The sequence below is a fragment of the Tympanuchus pallidicinctus genome, unplaced genomic scaffold (genome assembly GCF_026119805.1).
Source record: "Tympanuchus pallidicinctus isolate F22 unplaced genomic scaffold, pur_lepc_1.0 scaffold3, whole genome shotgun sequence".
Classification (NCBI taxonomy): domain Eukaryota; kingdom Metazoa; phylum Chordata; class Aves; order Galliformes; family Phasianidae; genus Tympanuchus; species Tympanuchus pallidicinctus.
This window is the reverse complement of record NW_026294747.1, coordinates 10,814,711-10,836,154: the sequence shown is the minus strand read 5'-3', so window position 1 is coordinate 10,836,154 and position 21,444 is coordinate 10,814,711. Positions and strand designations below refer to the sequence as shown.

The 21,444-nt window shown below is 37.2% G+C and overlaps 1 protein-coding gene across 4 annotated transcripts in view; it reads left to right on the top strand.

Moving 5' to 3' along the window:
* The window catches only part of SOX6 (SRY-box transcription factor 6), a 372,478-nt gene that overhangs the window by 44,441 nt on the left and 306,593 nt on the right, over positions 1–21,444 (top strand). For all 4 annotated transcript variants that reach the window (XM_052694745.1, XM_052694743.1, XM_052694742.1 and 1 more), the window contains exon 2: positions 11,643–11,713. The gene's annotated coding sequence lies outside the window, so the exon portion shown is untranslated. The remainder of the gene's footprint in view (positions 1–11,642; positions 11,714–21,444) is intronic.

Below are 21,444 nucleotides of genomic sequence, written 5' to 3'. Positions count from 1 at the left end.
TAGTTGGTATCTTGTCCTCACCTTCATGTACATTAGTTAAAAGTTAAGATATTACTTCCTTCTATGCAGGCAGGATTTGCTAGGACAGAAATTAGAGTCTGGTGTGTTGAAATTTTCTTTTGAGGCCATGCATTGACAAGATGCTGTCTTCTTGCTCATAAAATGACGAACGTGTCTACCAAATGCAAGTTCCAAGTTAAAATATCTTCTGAAATATGGTAATTGTGCCGAAAGAACACCACATGCTTCTGGTGGTGAAACACTTTGGGTGGGATCACCAAGTTTTACTGGATGGCAAACTTGAAAGGCTTAATTATCAGCCCTTCGAGCAGCATTCACTTTGTCTGAGAGGACAAGGTATTTTCAGACACAGAAAAAGAAAGAACCATGTACTTTTTTACATGTTATTGAACAAAATCTGCAGAGCTTCTTTGCGGGAATATGTGAAACTCAGGATATTAACACCTAGTTGAGGGGGTGCTAAATTATGTTTCCAAAGTGGAAAAAAGCTACATAATGAGCAATATTGTTTTTTGTTCTAGTAGTCTCTTATTCTGCAAGCACGCTACATTTCTACAGTGTTCTGTTAACGTTTAACTCAGTTTAACTCATTCTCTTGCAGTATGAATATCTTCTGCTCTTTGAGTTCAAGTGTATGACAACAATAGTGTGAGATGACTGGAGAGTGATCTGCTCTTTTGGAAGATTTTTGGATAAAAAGAACTGGGACGTGCCAGGTTACCAGAGGAGAAATTTAAAAACGTTAAATAGCATGTCATGCAGACAGCACATTTTATAGCTTCCAACATGTAACTTGCTTTCATAAAGTAAGTCCACACAGGTTTAAAGTGTTGATTGATTTACTTCCGCAATGTTAAAATTGGGCATTGGAATTTAATACGCTTCGGCCGGACTCTAATAACAACATACCCGTCATTTGTGTGCTGTAATCACTGAGCATTTTCTATGTTTGTGAATGAAACAGTCTGCGTGTTATTTTTTTTTTCTTGCATTTCTATGCTATCTTTGCTAAATCGTAGTGATGTTGGAGAATCTTGGGAAGTATTTTTTTTCCTGCTTTTACACAAGGATAGTATTATTCTTGCCTGAAACCCTACCAGCTATTGTCATTGAAATCGATGAAAGTTTCACTATACCCTGCGGTGTGATAATAGAGTCAGCTTGTTGAAATACATCTTTTATAAGGCACAGTTAGATAATGAGGCCAAGGATAGCCATCACCTAACATCATGCACGTTTAGTGACTTCTGCAGGATCGAACTAGTACGACTGTGGGAAGTTCAGTTCATTAGTTCACATAACCACAATAGAGATTTTTTCTTTTTCTGTGAAATTTGAGTTTCATAAAACGTGAGAAGCCTGCTTCATATGCTGTCCTATAACAGTGAACAAAACTAAAAGCACCTAGTAGGTCATGTTTTCAGACCCTCTTTCTGTGTCTGCGGGAACCAGGCTTCAAAGGTTGTTGGGACTTGCTGCTGAGCACAGCTGCTTCTCCAGGTAGGGAGAGGTCTCGAGGAGAGCATCATACATGATTGATGGGAGACACTCTTGTTGGCGTTGGGCCACTTTGTACATTTTTTTATATAATTATCTCCTAATTTTTGTACATGCTCTTAAGCAATTTATGATTACTTCATCTTAAAAATCAGAGTCAGCATGCTTACAGAGAGGATTTGTCTGAGACAGTAATGTAATTTTTTGTGCTTATGACCTTTTAAATATTTTAACACTATCTTTACTCATTGTTTGCAAAGATCTACGCAACCTAGGCTGGGATTCTGCTGCTCCTGATCTCTTTTGAAGAAGAGACTTGGTATTAATGTGTTGCTTAACTGCATAAATGGCTGCAGTACAGGCTGTCAGTATTAGAAGTGTGTATTACTTGATCTCTATTTGAGATCCTGAAATTTTGAGCTGAATTTTGTACAAAGTTTGGTCTCTTTAAAGAGGAAAATACAATTCAGCTGTAGTATTCATAATTACTTACTTCCTTCCAAGGTCCTTGAAAATTGTCTGCAGGAGCTGAATAGGTATCTAGCACATTCTTCTGCTGTGTAGTAATAGTCACGTTTGACCTTACAATGAATTATCTTTTCTTGCTTTCCCCCAGAATTTTCTCCTCATACACAAATAGTTAACTCTACATTGCATACCAAAGAATGTCTATGCTAGAAAAAGAGGGCATGGTCACCTGGAAAGAGATATTTGTAGTTTAAAGAAGCAAAGTATGCCAAGTGAAAGCATAATGGAAAAATCAGAGAATTTTGCACAGAAAAAAGCCCAAACAAAACCCTACGTACTTTCTAGTTGCCTGGGAGTAGTTACAACTTGTGCTCTGATAATTTCTGAGGGATGCTGCTGTAATGCTCATTCTGGTGTTTGTTAAAAAGAAAACGGAGAAACAACACCCTAAAATTCCACAGCAGTAGCAGCTTCATTTTGCACTGAAGCACTTACTGAAGAACTGTCTTTCGAAGGAAGTGCAAGTTATTCCCTGTATTTTTTCTTTCCTCCTCTATTTCCTCTTGTCTGATTGAACTATTGATAAGATTTTACAGTGGGACATGTCAGGTTGATGAGTTAATTTGGTGAAACTTTTAGCTTTCCTCTCCAAAGTTATGCCAGTTTTGTGCATGTGTGTCAGTGTGTTTTCCCCCCAGATCAGTATCCCATGTACATTTCTGAAATATCTTATGCAAAGCACCTAGTAGCCACCCCTCTAGCCATCAGCTTTTCATTGCTGCTGTCAGCATCGTGCTGAGGACAGGTGCAGATAGCCTGAGGCTCATGGATGTGGAGCAGTACTACTAAGTGCCTGGAGAAGTGATTCTATATGACTAACTAAAGAGGCTAAGAAATTATTGCCTAAATAATTTTCAGCATGTGAAAAACAAAACTCATCGCCCAATCTTGACTTTACATTTTTCATTTGGGACAGTTGGTCCTGAATAGTAGGGCACCTCTGGTCCCAGCATTAACGGTTTGCTAATGTGTGATCTATATACACGTTGTAAAAAAAGAAACAGGCTACGAACGTGAGACTGATCTTTCTGAACTGGCAGAAGGCAATGCTTTAGCATTTTAGCCTGCTTCACTGTTAGTATCCTTGATGTAAACTGGAGCTAGGAATGAGTGTGTTCTTTATTCCATGGGCCATACTGCCTGCAGAGATTTTTATCTGTGGTGAATGTATATCAGTTCTGGTTTGAAGATATCTTGCAGAGGTGAATACTGGAAGAAAAAAAAAAACCAAAAACCAGAAATAAAAATCTTTGTAAGCAACAAGAACATAAGTATTTTTGAAAGAGATGCTGTAAGTGAAATTCAGTAGCAAATAAAGCTTCTCCAAAGCTTGAATTTTTATAAGCTGAGAACTCTGAAGGCAAATTTCTGTTTACAGTGTACTCTTTCCCTACTCTTAACATTACTGTTACTATTACTTTTTTTTTTTTAACTGATGAAACAGTCTTTTCAGAGACAGTGATGGAAAGATGAGTTTTTATTTTGAGGGTTTGGTGAGGTAAGCTTGCTCAGACTTTTACATGTGATTTCTTTTTCTGGCTGGTGAAATTATTTGCATTTGGGACTGATTACTGTAAATAATCACAGGTGTAATGGTGTCTTGGGCAGAGCGCAAAGCCATTTCTTCACTGGCAGTACACTGTGGTGCATACTTGGGGAGCTGCTTTCTAACTGAGCATATGTATGTAAGCTGGAATTCTAACTGACCCAACAAATCCTTGGAGAAATTAGTGTTATTCTCCTAAAGTGAAATTGAAATGAGAGCACGTGGACCTCCTTTTCTCTCGTTACAGTGTCAGGAGAAATGAATTTCAAAAATCAGAGCTGAGAGGGGAAGTTTGTATTTGAGGTCTTTTAAATTAAAAAAAAAACCAACAAACTTAGGCTATAGCTATTATGTTTCAGCATTTCAGAAAAAGCAACAACAAAAAACAAGCTATGCAGTAAAGAGTCTTTTGAGGAATTCAGGGAAGAACACCTGAAGGCAAGCATTCTTAAGGCCTTCTAATTGAAAAAAACACATGAACTGCTGTGCAGCTGAATGAGTACTTGGCTGCATGGCTCACAACCTGATTATTTTATATCTGCTGAATGTAAGGATACATCAGTATGCTTTTCTTTTTTTAATAAAAACTACCATTCTGGGTTCTTTTTATTTTTTTATTTTATTTTATTTTTTTGTTGTTGTTGTTTAAGCATTCTTCCGTTGTGACAAGTTGAATCTCCAATTTTTGTGGGGATTTTCAAGTCTGTGCGCTGTGTAGTATGTTTATATTGGAATTTTAGATGAGGTAACGTGTACCCATGCATTATTTCTGATATCACTGAAATATCAGATGGACATTTCAGCTATCTTACTCTTTGTAGCTCTTGGAAAGAATGGTAAAGCTGGGCTTTTCCAACTAGCATTTTCATACCCCCCATGGAAACCCCCAAAGATCTTTTTGCCTGAGGCCTTCTGCTTCCTATTTGAGAGCTTTCTGGTTACAGTTACAAGTCTTCTTATACATGTGTAGATATTATACCATTCAAAATTATGCCAAGGAAAATGCATCTGGTAAATTTTGCAACAGTACAATTTCAGAGCTGTTTAAGTTGAGGCCCACTGAAGGAACGTGTTGAAGACACATCTTAAATCCTCTTCATATTATCTGCATCAGCTTCAGAATTTAGGCAGTACTGGACAATAAACCAAAAGCTCCAAGTTATTTAACTAGAATTCTTGATGCTTTTTCTGACAAGGAAACTTTGTCACTGAATTTGTTTTTACTTTTCTTTCAAAAGAGACCATTTATTTGCTAAGAGGAATTCAGTAATAGTAGACATGAATATATAAAAAGTTGTGAAAAAATGAATATCTATCTGTAAATATAGTTAGTTACTTTGAATTTGAGGCAAATCAATGAGATTCCATTCTGTTGTGTAATTCAATTTCAATTTAGTCCAATCTAGAGCTCATGGAATTCACTGAAGAGATTGAACTGCCTGCTAAGTTACAGGTTAGAATAGTATTTCATTCTGTCTATACTGTCCTTTTCTGTAAGGCAGCTGAGCTGTAAGAACGTACCCTCTTTTAAAGAAAGTAAGCCAGTTCTTCAGTGAACTTACTTTAAACAATGTCCTGAATGTGCAGTAGTAGGAAACCTGACATGTGTTACATTGTCAAAAGATAAAAGGAGCCAAAACCTGCTAACAGTTAATTGTTAATTTTAATTCCATTTTTTTTCAAGAAAAAATATGTCAACATGCTATGTGTTGTTTTCTTATATAACATGGTTTTACATAATGATAATGTTATGTAATTAGCAAAAACACTGTTGTTATTTTGTGTTAAAGTTGTATCCAGAGAACTCATTTGGGATTGTATTACAGTAGTGCCCTGAGGCCCTGTTACAGTGGCAAGTCCCTGTATGCACATAGGAAGGGATTAAAAAGCTACCATTCCAAACAGTGAAAGTACCTTTAAGGCACTGAGAGAGAAGGGAGTGAAAATATGTTAAATGTTACATTGCAGCTCAATGCCAGAACTGCAGCCGTGGCCCTTCTGTCTTTGATTTCAATGACTGTGTGGCAAATGTAAGCCTCTGATGGGTGATCCTGGGTGCCATCTTAAAGGTACATCCTCTGCACAATGCTGCTTCCAAGTTCAGATTGTATTTGCTGTGAAACTCTGGATTTGATATACCTTCTAACAGTACCGTGCACTGAAAGAGGTCCTGGTAGTGGGATCACAAGCTGTATTTCTCTGGGCTTGTAATGCTGTAACTCTCAGTCTGGGCTTAATTTCCCTTGCATTGTCTTCAGCGTGTGGATCTAAACATGCAGGCGCTACAGAAGCATAACTGCTTTGAAAGCTTTCTCTGTTTTCTTTGATTCAATCACATTGATTAGGAATGACCCAACATGTGGCTATTAAAAAAAAGCATGTAGCTCACAAAAATGTCCAAAGTGTCATAGCTCCTTCATGTGAGTGGCAGTGAGCTGGTGCTGCACTTACAGTGTACCATGGGCTATCATGGAGGTTTTTTGCTATCTCTAACCCATGAGTTATAGGCAGAGTTCCTCCTCTCCCTTCAGCCTTCCAGGTAACATAGTGTGTCTTGTGGCTTTTATCTACTTGAAAGTGTTGGTATAAAGCTTATCAGATCTGAAATGCTAGTCTTCTTCCTAGCATATGAAAGAATAAATACATATGTAAGTATTTCATTTTCAGGTTGGATTAGATATTTTTGGTCTTTTCAAGTGGACATAGGTCACTTTGAAAGTAACGAGTCTTATTTATTACCATGGGAACTACAACAAAGAGCACAATAGCACTATTTAGTAGAGCAAACTCCCTGCTACAAATCTCCATTTTTCAACAGTCACCATTAGCTATACATTCTCACCAGCAATGAGCAATACCCTGCATGCCATGCTTATGAAAATCGGCACCAGTGGAGATGATCCACTGTAGTTCTTGTACTGCTGAAATGCACCACCCACTGCCTCAGTGTGCTCACATCCTCTTTTTGGTCTCCAGAAAGCATTGATGAATGTCAGTGGGTGCCATTTTTTCTGCATGGAGGAATTCAGAGACACACCTTTGCTTCATCTGCATTTCTGTGTCAGATGCCATTTTGCCAGATTGCTCTTCTGCTGCTATCTGTCACATGCCAACACCATGTAGTGCAATATTGTTGGGAAGGTCTAACGTCTGCTGCTGTACCACCAACATCCACCTCTGACATTGTGAGCCAACATAATAAATTAGGAAGCATTACTTTTGGAGCAACTCTCATAATTTTAGTGTCAGGTATGGTAATGCATTTAAATTAGTCATTGAGCAGGAACAGTGCATTTTTTCAGTCCTTTTTGGTCTTAGCCCAATGCTATCTTATGATCCAGATGTTTATTTTTCATTCTATATTTCATTCACTATAGGCTCAGGTCCTGTAGTGATTGAATACTTCACGGATATGCAGGGATGCAGCCTTCACAAGCTGCCTGTTGAATACATAATGCACGTTTTTCAAATACATATTCCTTTACAGAAGGGATCATTGAAAGTGCTTGTAGCCAGTTATTTAATACAGTACTGCAAGATCATGTGTCACTACTGAGCGATATCCTTTTGGGAGAGACAATGGGACAACTGTGTTGTGAACCATGCTGTGGGCTTTGGCAGAAATGGTGATGCTTCTGGGGTTCCTTTTTTAAGAGGCTGTTTACAGAAGCACCATCTATTGTATGCGTATGGCAACATGCTTTTTGTAGACAGATGTGAGGTTGCTCTAAACTGGAATTCATGTAGTTTACGTAAGTGCTAACCATAGCTAAACTGGATTAGAGTGGGTTTGTGGCCAGACATCTCGTAGTGTGGGCAGAGTGAGCTCACATTTCCCTGCAAAGCAACTGTGGAGTTGCAATCCTATTTTAGGTGTGTTTTGTTAGCCTGATTTCTGTATTAATGACGTAACAGCTTCTGATACGTAGAAGGGCAGAGCGCTGCTCTTACAAAAGGAAGAAATACTGGTTCCTTTTTATGAATGAGGAGGTAGGAATCACAAAGGATGTCCCTTGCTGAAGGTTGTGAAGAAAATCTGTAGGAAAAACGTGGCTGAGGCCAGAGTTCTGAGTTCAGAGCTCACTCCCGACCAATGTTTATCTCATGCACCATGTTCTTACTGTTACCTCACAGTGATGCAACGTTTCAAAAAGACCAGTGTCCTAACAGATAATATGCTCTGATTCCTCCTTTGCTAGATCACTTGGCTGGGATCTCAGTTGCAGAATACACAAATCCAAATGAGGATAATTGCTGAGAGTATTATAAAATGTAAAGTGAATTTTTTTTTTTTTTTTTGGGTGGTAATAATGAATGTAACAAAAGAGTGAACAATTTAAGAAGAGAGCAAGGGCAGTAAAATACAATCCTAGGTCACTGAGAAGAAGTGACAAAAGAGGACAGCAATAGGATTTGTCTCATATCTTCTGTAGCAAGTCTCATCTATAGTGGTTACTTTATTTTCTTTCCTATCTCAAAAAGATTGTGTATGAAGAGTTTTCTGTGTGCAGGTAAATCAGCCTTCACTGAATAGTCTTGGAACTGTGCCCTTTACCTCAATTAACTGAAATTTGTAGAATTCCAACTCAAAAGGTTTCATCATAATCAACCTTCTGCCCCTTCATTTTTGTGATTGTAGCTATGAGCCTACAGATCATTAATGCTGTTTTAATTGTGAAATTTTGCACATTTGGTGTGTGAAATTGTGATGATTCAGGCCCTAAATGTATAACTTCATTTCTGTATTGTTCTTTATTCTCATTTCACATCATGCTATCATTCTGAAAACAGTTTCTTAACAGCTGTTGAATGGTACGTATTTTAGTCCCAGAAGCCCACAATGATAGGCCACATTCTCAAATGATATAACACGATGCCATGCTTTTTACTAAATAACTGCTTCCATTTTTTACTTGCAGGCTCCCTTTGTGCTCACTTTTGTGCACAGAAAATACAGGCTACCTGTAGAGGCTGTATCTGAGAAGAATCAAAACATGTTAATGAAAGATTTTATAGAATTAGTATGGTGGGCCAGAAGTAGTGAAATATCAAGAAAACTGAAATCTCTCGGAATCATTAGAGCTGACAGTGTTTAGGAAGAAAGAGAACTATTTTATAATTGACTTTATAAGCAAATAAATTCCACTATTTATGGAATTTTCCTTGGTTTGTAGAAGTTAAAGCATACTGACGTTCTTAATCTGTTTTAAGTCCAGGATTCTCTTGGTCTCAATATGTATTTGCAAGATGAACAAAAAGCACCTGAAATCCAGACATAATGTGCTCTCACAGCTTTGCTTCTCCCCTTTTTTGTGAGATAAAGATGCAAAAAGCTTTCCAAACGAGCATCTAAAATAGCTGCAGGTACTGAGAATGTTCTGAGAGCGTTCTGACTGCAAAGTGCCTGGCTGAATTTTCTGATGGGACTTGTACCAACTGAATCAACAGAATACTTTTAAAAAACCCACATTGTTCTTGTATATTTTTCTGCAGAAATTGTTCACCTGTGTGGTCACTTTGAGTTCAACTTGAGACATTAAAAGTGACAGCAAAAACAAATTAAGCCAATAGAATATGGACTAGATTTCTGAAAAGGCTAGGTCTTTCTTAACAACAGTGGATGCTGGCCTCTCAAAAGCTTTAAAAAAACATAATGCAAGTCTTTTATCAATCACAGGGACTGTACACTGTTAGTCATCCACATACATAGATTGCATAGGGTACAGCTAATGGAAATTTTGTATTAAACATCATGATGTTAGTGTTTGATGGAAAGAGGGCTTTTTACATGGAGCTCAAAAAGGGAGATCTAAAATAAGAGAACAATGCAAGGCTCATTATGGAATATTAGAACCATCGATATAGAAGAGGGGAGGAAAAAAATGCAACTTATTCATTTAATTATGTCTGAAGATTTTGTGGTGTGTTGTTTATTGAGCCAGAAATGTAAAATGAGTCAAAGTAGTGAAAACAGGTGTCATTTTCCTTCTTCTAAACACCAGGTACCTCTTACTTGAATTTTCAATATAAATGTTTCTGATCAATTAGTATTTATGTAATTTTACTGATATTCTGGTTGTGTTTGCAGAATATTGCTATCACAGAACCCTTACTTGATTTCCTTTGAATGCCCTGTACATAATGCACTATATTATTATCATTACCAAGGAAATGTGGCTGAAGAAAAAGTAATTTTTGATAGTGTTTATGATGTTCTAAACAACAGTCCTCCTCATGTTATTCTATTTTGAGAAGACTGGGCTTTTTGGGGCTGGGTTTTTGTTTTATTCCACATTACTGGCTGTATATTCAGTAAGTTCCCAGTTCCAAGGTGTTATCTGAAGAAAATACCCTAATTTGCTCACGGTCACTGAACCCTGTTCTGTGTGTCTTACTCACGTTGTTGCCCTAAGAACCAAGGCCATATGTCTTATTCTGCAAGACTTTTTTTTTTTTTTTTTCAAATGAAACTTTTTCCTGGTAGGTTAACAGAATGCTAGAGCTAAATTTCAAATTTTGTATATTTAACCTTTCCCCCTAATTGCTTGTACAGAATAGAGATTTGGTGCTTTGTTCCTAAATTCTCTGCATGAGGTGGTGTGCATTAAAGTGTATTTATACTCTTTCAGATTAATTAACTGTGACCTTATGAACCACTGTCCTTGTTTAATTGGTGGCTCCAAAGCGCACTAATGGCATAAATCAGCTGATAATGAGATTCAGACTTGCTTTTAAAATATATAATAACACAGCATTGATACAGCAAATGAGATTTGTTGACTTTCTGTTGGTATTACAGGAGAGAAGACACAATTAAATGTGTACTTTCGGGATGGGGGAAGGCTAGGTTGGAATGAATAATATGCACTTCAGGGTGGGTGTACGAAATAAGGAGGATATTCTACATCAAGATAAGTTTGGTATTTTCGCCTTGTCTCTAGGCAATGTGCAGTACTGGCTGGTGTACTTCAGGATACAGAAATGTTGTGGGAAGGTGTTTCTTAAAGATTACCGGAGGCTAATAAAAGTGATGATTTCATCTTAAATATAGTTACATGTTTTTAAACTAAGCTTACACCCACTGTTTTATGAACTGTAAATTAATCAGATAGCTTCTGGAGAACAAAAAGGTTTTGACCTAAACTAGTTGCCCAGGATCCATTACTATTTTCAGTTTAATGTTACCCATATCCATCCTCACATTTTGGAAAGAAAACAAGGGCTCTGCAACAAAGTTTCTTTGTTTTCCTAAGAACTAAAAATGTGCTGTATGTAGACCAAACAATAAAAATAAACTACTGAACTACCTTCTAATGCATGGGGGTTCTGGAGAGAGGAAACCATGGATATTTAGAGGCATAAAGTGAGTCATTGTGCTAGTTAAAGAATTTTATAAGGCGAGCTCTGTGGGTTTGAGTTGCATCTGCTACCTTTCCAGCTAGAACTGAGAGGTACGCAGGAAAAAGAATGTTGGATTTAATCATGCCTTATAGTGAACACATTGTACTTAGATTAAGCTTCTGACTGGGATCTAGACCATACCAGAACAAAATTGTCAGACTGTCTTTCTGTATAAATTTTGCCCCAGACAGGTTCCAGTGAAAGATGCCCAAACAGTAATATTTTAAACCAGTCAAGCTGCAAAATGATACTAACAAAATACTTTTAAAATGTAATGAATGTTCTGTAACATGCTAAAGAAAACAGCAGCAACAACAACAACAAAAAACAGCAATCCAAAGAAAGCCTCAAAACTATTTCTCTTATTAAAAGATAACCATGCTTGCGTTTATGACAGTTTCTATAAGCTGCAATGGACTGGGTTGCTATGGCATGAGGTGTAGAACAATGAAATAATTGTTTCTCTTGGTATTGGCTTCCTGGAAACAGATTCTGTGTAAATTACTTGGCTGAAATAGTCACAACAGTATTGTGTGCTGCTTTATTTAGTACATAGTTAAAAATCATAATTATTCAATAATAAAAAAAGGTAACATCGATTCTGAGCTTTCTTTTGTTTTAACTCCCTCCCCCCCTTTTATATTTTCAGGACAGTTTCATGAATTCAAAAGCAACCTACCAGTGATTTCTGGGAGCTGGGGCTGATTTTCTTGTGTATTTGTAAGTATTCATTGAATGATTTTCCTGCTGTGTGCCTCTTTCTGATACTGTCTCAGCACAACAAATGGAAACTATTTAAAACTATCTATTGTAATATCGTAGGTTTAAATTCTTCTTTTATTAAGAAATGCATTTCACTACTGTAGTTTGTTTTTGCTACCAACTTAAGCAACTTATTCACGAGGGCTACAGATACTTGATTTAACAATATATATTCACATTATTTCAAGCTTCATTTCATCTCTTTTTATAATACTCATGAGAGTATAACACATCAGTTACAATTGTTGCTAACCATATCAGTGCGTCTTGCTGTTGTGATGCAAATTGTTTCTGGAAGTGAACTGAGGCTTCCATTCAAGACTGACAGGACTTTTAGAGGAAAAGTTACATGGGTTAATGGAGGAAATACTAGAACAACTGGTATCTGTTGAATTGGGAATGTATTTATATTTAAACTGGAGAAAGCTGACCTTTATGGTTGCAGCAAAATGACCGAGAGTGTAGTCATTTAGGCCATGGCCCAAGAATATGGTTAAGCATATGCCCAAGTTCAAATAAAGTAAATAAGACTAGATCTCTGCATAAATGCTTTGAGAAAGGGAAAGTTAGAGGAGAGGATATGAGAGTAAGACACTTATTTATGCAATGAATAGAAAGCTTTCAGAATTGCTGTTTTGGATAGTCTTCAGCTTTAGTCAAGTATAATAAGGAGAATCTAATGGGACTTAGACTTGTCATGATATAAATTATTGCAATACCTCTTGTATGATGTAGTATAAATGAAACCAATCTATGCAGCCTGTTCTCTTAAGTCGCAAATATAGTTTATGAATAAATATTTATTCAATCATTTGTGGAAAAAAGATGTTCACAGAACTACATTCATCAGGGAAAAATATGGCTGTTTCTCCTCTCAATATGGAAATGCGTTCAATTTGTACTGAACCCTTCCTCTTTACAAATGTTTATTTTCATATGTGGCCTCACTATTATATTTGTAGTTTCCTTCATTTATAGGTCAGTAGACATCTGCATCTTTTTAATGAACATTGTCAGTCATATTTAAAGAAAAAAAATTGTTATAAAAATAATTTTTTTAAAGTACAACCTTTGAAAAAAAGTTTTGAGCTGGCAGTATAAAGTTATGGGGTGATTACTAAATAGACAGCAAGGAATTTTATGCAACTTTTCCTGGCTTTGCTACTATGTGGTTTTTCAAGCAATCACTTAGGCTTTCCCATGCCTCATTTTTTTCTGATCTATGAATGGAAACAGTAATATATCAGTGAATATAAACAATACCTATTTGTACTTCAACAATCAGCATGCTTTCTAGTCAAAGCAATGGAATAAATACTGTAGAAGATTCACGATGAACATGTTTGTGCTTAACAGGCTAGTTGGATGAGAAGGTGTAAGTATTGTTTAATTTATGCTCATGCAGTAGTGTGAACTTACAAAGTGCTTTAGTAATTGTATTATAGTATTATAAAATACACTTGGAGCTGGAAAAGGATCATTAAGTCCAACTCCTAGCCCCACACCTGACCACCCCAAATCCAAACCCTATGTCTGAGCATTGTCCAATGCTCCTTAAACTCTGGCAGCGTGGCACCATGACCACTCTCCTGAGGAGCCTGTTCCAGTGCCTGAACATCCTCTGGTGTAGAATCTTTTCCTAACACTTAGCCTGCCCCTCCCCTGACACAGCTCCGTGCCATTCCCTCAGATCCTCTCGCTTTCACAGAGAGCAGAGCTCCTTGTGAGGAGCTGTAGGCTGCCATGTGGCCTCTCCTCTGCCTACTATGCTCTGGACTGAGCAGACCAATGGGCCTCAGCCACTCCTCATATTTCTTGCCCTCCTTCAGCATCTTTGTTGCCCTTCTTTGGACATGCTCTAATAGTTTTGTATGGACTCCTGATCTGAATCTTGCCTGATCTGAATCTTGCCTTTACAACAATGCTCTCTGGTGAGAACTAGAAAAAAAAAAAAAAAAAAAAAAAGACATGAAATGCACTTTTGAAACAATGTTTGTGTTTAGATCAGCCAAACAAGTAGCTAAACTGTATTGAGCAATGTGGACTATAATCAAAAAACTGTACACTGCCTTTTGGAGAAGAAATTTTAGTACAGGGCCTAGCATTCTTACCAAAGAAGCCAAGTAAATAACTCTACAAAAGAACTATTAAATGAACTGCTGTCTTGTCTTTTGTAGATATTTTCTGCAAATTCGGAAGTTCAGTCTGAACAAATTTCGTCAAATTTAGAGTTCAGTCACACTGACAGCTAATACTGCTGCTGACTGATTGTATTCTTCAATTAAAGGACTTGCTTTGATGTTTAGCACTGTATATTTGGGAACATACACAAATCCTACATTCATATAAGCTGAAAATAAAATGTAGGATGTAAAACTGAATGATACAGCTCAGTGTCTCCTCACATGCTGACAGCAGGATTGAAGTATATGTCCTATATGAATACAAGTTTAGATCTTAAATCATTTCCATTGTACCTGTCTTAACTTGAAAACGTTCTTTAAGTTTCAGTTCAGCAGATACAGATTCTTAGTATTCAGCAAGAGTAATATGTACAGTGTCATAAATTTTCACTGTGTGCTATACACGGATAGGACAGGCTGTTACCTCAAGGATCTTTCAGTTTAAAAGCTTTATTTCTGCAAATACTTATTCATGTGAGTTGACTGTGGAAGCTGATGAGAACTGGATCAGGACATGAGATTGAACAAAAACCGCCCTAAGCAGATAATACTGTATAAGATGGAGTCTTTGGGGGTTGGTGTGGAAGACAAAATGTTTGTATGTATAAATAGTTCTGAGAAGATTCAATTCAGTGCAGCACTTAAAAATGATAAGAGAAGTGTACAACTTAAAAATGTTGTGCTATAGTGCTCAGGCATATTTTTGCAGCGTTTGTTTGATCTGTACTCCAGATAGAAGGACTTTAGATCAATGCTAGGAAGGATTAATCTTTAAAACAATCTGGTTTGAATATGGGAATACAACAAGATCAGCAAAATAGTGCTATAGGTCTATACCACAGCTATTTCAACTAGGAGCTATAATAACTTTTTCCTCAAATTTTTGAAAGTTTTGTCATAAATGCATTCTGCTGTAACATGTAATTACTTGGATCATCCAGTTCAGACAACTTTTTTTTTTTCTTTGTCATATTTGGCTACTTTTGTTCAGGAGAAAACAGGATTGATGATTCATACAAAAGTAACTTTCATGGAAAATTTGACATTTGTGCTTTTGTGTTATGCCCACAGAGTAATTGTCCTAACTAAAGGTTACTTTTTTTTCCAGAATGTGGTCTTGACATGGTTTAATTTATTTAACTGTTCTCAAGTAGGTTTGTGTAGTAGGAAACTGCAATGGTTATTTAAAGTTGCAAAAGGTAAAATAAATGCCCTCCAATAGCATTCATGTAAAATGAATTTTACTTGTACATCAGCAATTATACATACTTATTACTACCACTTCATTTTTTTTGCAAACATTTTATTGTGATGTGAGTGCAAAGTGAAAACACTGACACAGAGGGAGAAAGAATCTGATGTGAATTGTGGTAAAGCCAATGAAACCAACTCCAGTGTCTTGCTAGAATAGAAAAGCAGGAGCAATTTTTTGAAAGGTTTAACATAAAAAATATAAATGTGAAGGGGGCACACACATAATCATACGTCACAACACACAAAAAACTGGTAACGTGAGTAGGTAAACTGCGTCAGTTCTAACACTTCAATGAGCATATTGTCAGAGTACCTTCTGCTTCAAACTCATTCTTCCTCAGTTTGATTGTGTAGGCAACCTTTATACTTGTTTAGTTTGATTTGGAGTGTTTTATTTAAAATGTAGAGACTGTTTGTTTACACCATCTGACCAATTAGACCCATTTAGAAAGCAAAGGGGTGCCTTACTGGAAGCTCTGTTTGGTGCAGCAACATTTTTGTGCTGGAAGTATCAGAGGTCATTTTCCTCTTCTACCTACTGTCCTGCTAACATTTTGTGACGTGCCAATGTAAAATGATGTGGCTGCACTGTGATCTAGCCCCTCAGCAATCTGAAGCTCTGTTTTCTTGGGATTATTTTACAAGTGGTGAAAAGAAACTGATGTAGTAGAAAATTGACTTGGGTTTTATGCAGTGCTTAAGCTACAGTGGTACATAATTTTTCTCATAAGAAAAAAAGTTCTTGTGTACTTATAGTAGATGTATTTCAGAGAGATTCAGCTGTGTAGAAACAAAACGGAAGGGAGAAGGACGTTTCTTTAAACTTGAGTAATGCCTGGGGTGCAGATGTCTGTGTACATTCGCTAGAGTGGGCACAATGAAAGAATACACTTCCACTGTCCAGTGCTGTGCAGTTGTACCTGAAGCGAGGAGTGTGTAGGAAAAAAGACTGGAGAGAGAAAGGTGGCTGGAACATTCCTCTGGTGAGAACATGACAGAAATCCAAGCAAAATTAACATTTTTAACTTTTTTTTTTTTTTTCTGTATCCAAGTGTCTCATGCCCCTCCTCTCCTACCTCTGCCTCTTGCTGGGATGTCTGATGGACTCCTCTGTGTGAATTTTTCTAAAGCTGTGTGGTTGTGGAAGGTCATCTAGGGACTTCTGGTTCTCCTAGTAGGCCTTTCTATTGCACGATGCTGGCACTGAAGCATGTTCCTATCTGAGTCGCCATTTACCTTCAGAGTGCAGCAGATGTTATTTTGGCTGCTTCTTTATTTGCTGTACAGACTGTTTCTTGGTAAATAAATAGATATGCAGTGTGCTCATGCTGTGGAAGCTGTAGGTATTGTACTCATTTTAGCCAGATTTTCCTACAGTAAGCAAATAGTGCACCTAGAAGAGTTCCAAGATTTTGATTTTTAACATAGCTTCTTCAGTATTTTTATTAATGAAGAATGAAATATATGACACAAGAGATAATATAAAAATAACAATTTGCATCAATATTAACCCAAAGGGCTCATCATATTGTTGTGCCACCCGAGTATTTTGAACTAGTCAAATAAGGACACCACAGAGGGGTGAGAACCATCCAGAAGGCTCCTGATGTACTGCATAAAGATGGAGATGTGTATGTAGCTTTGATGAAGTTTAACCATTTAGTGGAGGCGCTGCTAGAAATGCTCATTCAAAGGATTATCGTGCTCTGAACACAAGGACTTCCTTGCTCCGCTGCTGCTCCATAAGTATGCTGCTCTAAATCCATCTGCTGTCTAAAAAATCTTCTGCAAATTCAGTAAGCAAAAAATGGAAATCCTCAATCAAATATTTCTTTTTCTGCAAGAATGAAATATGCAGTTCAGGTTGTACAAAGTGCTTGAGAGAGGTATCTGTTAGGAAATATTTATGCTAGGAAGCTGAAATAAGAACGTGGAAGCTAAGTATTTGTACAAGTCCATACTTGGACAGAATCCTACAGGTTTTCAGTAGTGATAGGCATTTGAAGAATAGTTTTGGAAGAAACGGTTGTTCATTGCAAAACCAAAGCTGTAGGTCTCTTAGCAGCTAGATCTTAGGAAAGCTGTAAAGAAAACTTTCTTCAGCCACACTGTACATTACTATGCAAATGATGTGAAGGACTTCTTATTCAGTGGTATGCATAGAGAATACCAACAGTTGATATGAGCATTAACTTTTTGAATCGCATTAGTTAAAAGGGTGAGGGTTGTAAAATGCCTACAGACAGCTTCATTTTCTCCGTCTCCCTAATGCACATATACCAATGTCTGTTTGATTCATTTATTGACATAAAACAGAATTGCTTAGAACTAACCACTCATTCATCATAATCAGAGTTACAGGAGGATGTGGGGTAAGAGGTTAACTGCTTGCTAGATGTATCAAGATCTTTGCTATGTACCAAAGCCTGACTCAATAGAAATTTGATAATGGGCTGTTGAAGGTAAAACATAAGTGTTAATAGCTAAATAGAAAAATTGATAAAGACTACACTGTAAAATACATTTCTAAAGTTAATTAAAAAGAGCTGATCAATTAAAAAGAGCTGATCAAAGTGAAGCCCCCTTTAAAATGTTACTTTAAAATATTAAAGACAAGATTGAGCACAAAAGCCAATTTTAAAAATGAGCACGTATATTTTTTTAATTCATTTTACATGAAAAGATTTTGCTTCTTGACTGCACTTTAATTGACAATGAAAATACAAATAACATGGAAAACTTTGTTTTTACTTTTAGAAGTTTATGTTTGTGCACAGTGAGGAAGAATTAATGCTTAGGGTATCTGTGTTAACAAGACATTTAACAAAATCAATTTGAACTAACCGGGAGCAGCTTGCTGTTCTTAATATGTGTAAAGGATTCAGTACTGTGCATCATAAAATATTCAAAGACTACGCTTAGTTGTGTAAATACCATATTATCTTTATGGGTTTATTAGAGATTACTGCATAATCTGAAAGTTGGTCTGAAGGATGCTCCCTGCAGGAGCCAAGAAACCCCAGGGAGTAATTAATCTAATTCCCAATGCTAAAACAAAGAAGGTTGTGTGCGTGTTTGAAGTGTCACCTCTCCTGCTTTCCCCAGTGAAACGCTCACAAAATGTAAGACTTCATTCAAACTTCTTATTTTTAATACAAAAGCAAAAGTTTGATCAAGAAAAAGAGATGACTTCCACGTGGATATTGGCAGGAGTGGAGGTTTGACTGAAAGACGTGGGCCTGCAGATGAGCTGAATTATTGTAGGGCACCAGAAGGAAGACAAATGCCTAGCTAACCAACTGGCGGTGTATTTGGAATCCTTACTGCTGTATTACCTGTTCTTTCTGAAATGTTTTAGTATCCAATATATAGAACTCTTTTTGTTGTTGTTTGAAAACTGCCTGGTTGCTGGGGAAGCCTGTCATTTGTTTCCCTGGTAACACTGAACTACAGCTAGATTTGTTGGAAGTGGTCAGAGTAAGGTGCAAGCATTTGCAACCCAAATGCTTAGTATGATGAAAGTAAAAAAAATCATTCCCTCCCAGATCATTTTTTGGAGGGGAAAACCATCTAAAACTTCAGTGGTGCTCGTACAGCAGGCACAAGGGATCAGAGATCTTGTTAACTTGAGTGTGTGGTGACAATCCTTGATCCTACTTCAGCAAAAGTTTATGAACATTGCGTCAGGCTCATGATTAGTCAATTCATCAGTGGAAAGTAGGCAGCCCTTTACATTTCAGAGACAAAGAAAAATGTTTCAAAATGCACCTGGTGTATCAAACTGTTCTTTGAAGTTCACCGAACTCATTCTTATTTCTCCTGCATTTGAGATATTATTTAGTATCGAACAAACTATCTTAATAGAACATGCACTATTGATTTACTTAAGGATAATTTTCTGTTTTAGTTTTATGTCTGGGGTTTGTTTGTACTATTGAAATTTTATTTCATTGTTCCATTTTTACCAAGTGATTACAGTTTGTATAAAATCCAGTAGCAAAAATAAGAAGCTGAAATTATTCTAAGATGCAATGTTCTGTACTTGTCAGCAGCAGGTTTCATGTTACTCTGCTGCTTCTTAACCCAATACTCTTAAAGTGTGGTTAGAAAGTTTTAATTTTATGGAAAATTTCCTTCTCCAAATCACGATCCAGCTTTTTTTTTTAATGTAAATTTTTGAAGTCATTTCCCCTACAACTGTAGGGGAAACTCCCCCAGCCCATATCCACCTAACAACAGTTATATTTAAGAGCTTATTTATCCTATATTGCCTGGGCAAGTTTTTATCACTGTGAGATTACTGGCTTTTTTTCATAGCTTATATATTAAGGTGATGTCCCACATGAGCATATAGTCCTTATACATCCTTAAAACAGGTTAGAATGGAGTCCTTTGCCTAGCAATTTGTTTGATAAGAATAGAAGCATGTTTATTTCCCTCTGAAATACAAATACTAGGTACTGGTTGCTGCCCGCTCCAGGATTCTGGCCCAGTATGAGACACTAACAGATTCTTAAAACTCCAGATTGTGAAATATGATCAAGAATGCTCGTGTATATTCTGTTACGCTTTTGCTGCATCAAAAGAACTGCAGGACCTGTGTAATCTCACTCCAGATTCCTAGATTTGTACATTTGTACAAATCTGTACACGTGCATCCTCTTCACCGGCCAATTTACTTGAATAATTATACAGTTATTGAAACAAACTATAATAATTAGTTCTTTTCTGGTCAATTCTTTTAAGCTGAATGTATACATTCTTATTGCCACAGGTCACAGTATAGATTTAAGATTGTGCAACTTCCAGCAGTGAGCTACGGCAATATTCAACGTTCTGTCCTCTTAAAAACACTTAGGCAGAGTTCATGCATTTGAAGAGTGCTTTTTATGGCTATGGCAGCTTTCCTATTGTTCAATTTTTTTCCTTACCTCTGTACAGGTTTGTTTCTGAGTGCGAATAAGCCCCTTCACTCCTCCAAAGCAGCCTTCTGTTTGAGATGGCTGCTTTTTTATGGTTTTTTCCTCACCCACCTGCCATTAACAATTTGGTTACCCCTCGAGTACTTCATCATTGAGATTCAAACCTCATTGTCCTGTAGCCATTGTTGCTTAGCAGAACACCCTTGCATGCTTCTCACACAAACACAAACACACACAAATAAATTAATAACTGAGTGGAACTCCTCCTCTTCTATGCTCCAGAAGGAGCTGCTCCAAAAAGAAGCCATTTATAGTATCAATAAGCTGCTTCTCCAAACCATGTACAGATGTGTTATTCAACCAGTTAATATTGGGGTAGTTAAAATCACCCATTATTATTTTTCTGGCAGATTTTGCCACTTCATTAATATCTTTCAACATACTGAGTTGCTTGGCTGTTCCTTCTTTTACATGGCTTATATCATATCATGCCATCACAGCATATTCTGTAGTTTTGAGTTAATTGCCCAATTAACAGTGGTATTCATGAAGTGCTAGGAAAATTCCACAACTAATGATTTGGACAATTTCAAAATAGGTTGGTATTTCATAGTTTAAAATGTCAAACTTGCCAATAGCTGCAAGTATAAGACTGTGCAGGCTTAGAACCCAGTAGCTGAAAAAATCTGTATCACAAAAATCACAATCTAGCCCTCAGAAATATGTCTCCCAGCCCCCAGTATTTCCAGGTCGGGATGTTCTGCACTACCCTAATTTCTCTGCAGGCTGGCAAGATGGGAGCAGGAAACAAAGCCTCCTTAGCGTCTGTGTTTTGAGGAGATGAGGAATAAAAGCCTTCTGGCAGCATGAGTGCATCGTCAGCTACAACCTGGCTGCAGATGAGGTCTGTGGTAGCACTGGGGAAGCTGCTTTAGCAGTGGCAACGTCTGACAGGAAGTAGGAAACTGGAGATATGTGTGTGGCTGGAAGTTAACAAGATTAGCTAGAGGAATTTGTACTTTTCCTTCTCATTGCCTGGATTAGGTGGGGATATTAACAATATGTAGTTAGCTTTGATGGGCCATTGTTTCCAGATGCAACTGAGAGTTGCCAATAGACTCTCTAGGCAGCGATCTGATTTTTGTTTTGTTTCACCAGCTGCCATGCAGAGATGCCAGGGGATACACTGCCTACCCTTTTCACCATTTCTCAGCACCTTCCGTGCCATTTTGGAGTTCTAGGACTGAGGTGATGCCACGACCTGGTCTACAGAATCTGGGGATGTGCTGAGTTGTAAATAATTTCATTACCATTGTCCATGAAAGAAATG